The sequence below is a fragment of the Leptonychotes weddellii genome, unplaced genomic scaffold (assembly GCF_054177405.1).
Source record: "Leptonychotes weddellii isolate Sample4059 unplaced genomic scaffold, ASM5417740v2 HiC_scaffold_19542, whole genome shotgun sequence".
Lineage (NCBI taxonomy): Eukaryota > Metazoa > Chordata > Mammalia > Carnivora > Phocidae > Leptonychotes > Leptonychotes weddellii.
Window position 1 is genome coordinate 1 of NW_027781212.1, and position 3,533 is coordinate 3,533.

At 46.0% G+C, this 3,533-nt stretch overlaps 1 pseudogene; it reads left to right on the top strand.

Annotated features, from left to right (window-relative positions):
- Positions 1-2,732: 2,732 nt before the first annotated feature.
- On the top strand, positions 2,733-3,162 carry LOC102733403 (small ribosomal subunit protein eS19 pseudogene; annotated as a pseudogene).
- Positions 3,163-3,533: the final 371 nt, after the last annotated feature.

The window sequence follows — 3,533 nt, forward strand, 5'->3', positions numbered from 1 at the left end:
GCCCCCCCCCCCCCCCCCCGCCCCTGCCGTCTGCCGATGGGGATGGGCACACACTTCGCTTCCTGTTCCCTCTCTTCCCAGGACCTACAGCCCGCGCTCCTTGTTCAGTTGCCAACTGACAGCTGCCTAGCCTCCCTTCCCAGTACAGCCCTGAATCTGATGCAAGAATCTCGGGGGTCATAAGAGCCTGAGGTTCAGGGAACGGTTTGGAGGCCGTGATGCAGCCCTGAGGGGTAAAGCCCCAGCTCTTCACTTTCAAAAGGAGGGACAGATTTGCTTCTCAGGAGTGGGTGGGCTTCTGGTCAAAATCAGGGAGTTCCTCACAGAGGGACAGGAAAATCAGGTTCTAACGCTACGAATACAAAATAATCCCAGTTGGACCCTTTCTTAAGCAAGGACATTATTTTATTTAATTTAATCCTCTGTGTGTATAAAATCCCATTTTCGAGTTGATAAAACTGAGGCTCAGAAAAGCAAAGTAACTTGTCCAAGGAATCCAGAGCCCCTCCTCTTCTCTACCTACAGTTGCTGGGCTGTAAGCCAGGGCTGGACTGCCAGCCCCAAGTGTAACCAGACGCAGAGGAATTGAGGGAAGAGACTCTTCCTTGCACCTCTCCTGGGTCGTTGCTGCTTTTGTCACTCCTTCTTGGGGCAGTGCCAACGTGTCAGGAGATGGGGTCAGGTCCTTCCTAGCTCCCCATTGCTGCTTCCAGAACATCACTCTGCCACTTTTTTGCAAAAGCCCCTGCTCCATCCACTGTGCCGCCCTCCCCCCCTTCATAAGTGCTGTTCACTGGCATCCCAGCACCACTTCTCACTTGTTGAGGCCTTTTGGCATCCCAATTCCTAGTGCACACCGGGCAACTGTGAAAGTCCCAGCGTCTCCCTCCATTCTACAACCTTCACACGTCAACTCTCATTCTCCTCTGCCTGAATCCTTGTTCCCATCTTGGACACCGTCACCACCCCTGAGGGCTCGCATTATCCTTTCCGAACTTGTCTTCTGCTCCCTTTGTTAAACTGTTCCTCAGACAACTGCTCTTCAATCCCCAGTCAACTGACCCTGAGATGTTTTTCCCACCTGTCAGGCCCCTTGTGTCTTCATTCTCTTCCCTTTTTCAGCCCAGAGTCTCTGCTTTATCAGATCATTTTAACTTCTTACCCTCTGTCTTTTGTGGTTACACTTGCCTGGCAAAACCCTAACCCTGGACCTCTGATGCAAGAAGGCTATCTTAAGGGGTGCCTGGGTGGCTCAGTCGGTTAAGCGTCCGCCTTCGGCTCAGGTCATGATCTCAGGGTCCTGGGATCCAGCCCCACGTCGTGCCCTGCATCAAGCTCCACATCATCGAACCCCCGAATCAAGCCTGCTACTCACTCTCCTTTTGCCCCTCCCTTCCTTGTGCTTTCTCTTGCTCTGCTCTCTCTCTCTCAAATAAATAAATAAAATCTTAAAAAAAAAGAAGAAGAAGGCTACCTTAGCACATATGTTTACCACTCAAAAATCCTTTTAAAATGACAGAGAAGGGCGCCTGGGTGGCGCAGTCATTAAGCATCTGCCCTTGGCTCAGGTCATGATCCCAGGGTCCTGGGATTGAGCCCCGCATCGGGCTCTCTGCTCAGCGGGAAGCCTGCTTCTCCCTCTCCCACTCCCCCTGCATGTGTTCCTGCTCATGCTCCCTCTCTCTCTGTGTCAAATAAATAAATGAAATATTTAAAAAAATGACAGAGAAAAAATATACTAGAGTTTTAAAGCAGATTAGACTATACTAATGGCAAAACCCAACAGAGAAGAGGAATCCATGATCCCATAGAGGAAGTCACTAAAAGTGTGAATCTTCCACAAAAGAACCCTAGATTTCCCGCTAATGTCGGGAACAAGGCAAGCATGTCACTCTCATCATCCCTGTTCAACATTGTGCTGAGGTTCTGGCCAGTGTTCTAAGGCAACAGTCAAAGGGCATCCAGAATTGAAAAGAAGAAGTAAAACTGTTTCCAAGATGGCATGAATTTCCATGTGGAAAATCTGGTGGAATCTAAAACATAGCTGTTGGAACTAATATGTGTGCTTAGCAAGATTTTAAGTATAGGATCAACATATAAAATCAATTGTATTTCTTTTTTTTTTAAGATTTTATTTATTTATTTGACAGAGAGAGAGAGAGAACACAAGCAGGGGGAGTGGGAAAGGGAGAAGCAGGCTCTCCGCTGAACAGGGAGCCCAACACAGGCCTTGATCCCAGGACCCTGGGATCATGACCCGAGCCAAAGGCAGACACTTAACAACTGAGCCACCCAGGTGCCCCAAAATCAATTGTATTTCTATATACTAGCAATGAACAACTGGAAATAGAAATTTAAAAAAATAATATCATGTACAGTAGCATCAGAAAATATTAAGTACTTAGGGAAAAGACTGATAAAGAATATTCAAGACCTACACACTAGAAACTGCAAAACTTTGCTCAGAGACCTCAGTAAATGAGAAGCTATACTATGCTCATGGATCAGAAGACTCAATACTTGTCAAGATGTCAGTTCTTCCCAAACTGATGTATAAATTCAACACAATCCCAGTCAAATACCCAGCAGCCTTTTTTTTATAGAAATTGAAAAGTTGATTCTAAAATTCTTATGGAAATACAATGGATTTAGGATAGCCAAAACAACTTTGAAAAAGAAGGTGGGGGGAGTTGAAGGGCGCTTTCCCCTGGCTGGCAGCGCTGAGGCCACCCATGGCTGGAGTTACTGTAAAAAAATGTGAACCAGCAGGGGTTCATCAGAGCTCAGGCAGCCTTCCTCAAAAAGCTTGGGAAGCTGAAGTTTCCTAAATGGGTGAACACAGTCAAGCTGCCCGAGCATAAAGAGCTTGTTCTCTGCGATGAGAACTGGTTCTACAGATGAGCCACTTCCACAGAGCAGTGCCTGTATCTCTCGGGCTGTACCAGGTTGGCTCCATGACCAGGATCTATGGGAGACATCAGAGAAATAGCGTCATGCCTAGCCACTTCAGTCAAGCTCCAAGAATGTGCCACACAGGGTCCTCCAAGCCCTGGAGGTAAGTTACAGACAAGAACCAAGATGGGGGCCACAAACTGACACCTCAGGGACAGAGGTCTGGACAGAATTTCTGGACAGATGGTGACTGCCAACAAGAAGCATTAGAACAAATGCTGGGTTGCTTCATTTGTGGAAGAAAAAACAAGTTGAAGAACTTACACTACTTAATTTCAAGATTATTAGAAAGCCACAGTAATCAAAGTAGTAAGTATCCTGTTGGCATCAAGATAGACAAATAGACCAAGGGGAAGAGAATAGAAGGTCTATAAATAGACCCACGCATATATGGGCAATTGATTTTCAACAAAGATGCAAAGGCAGTCTAGTGGGACAAGGATAGTCCTTTCAACAAATATCTTGGAGTAAATGAATGTCTATGTTCAAAATAAAATAACTCACACTGTATACAAAAATTAACACATAGTGGATCCTAGACCTAAACATAAGCCTGAAAGTATAAAACTTCTAGAAGAAAA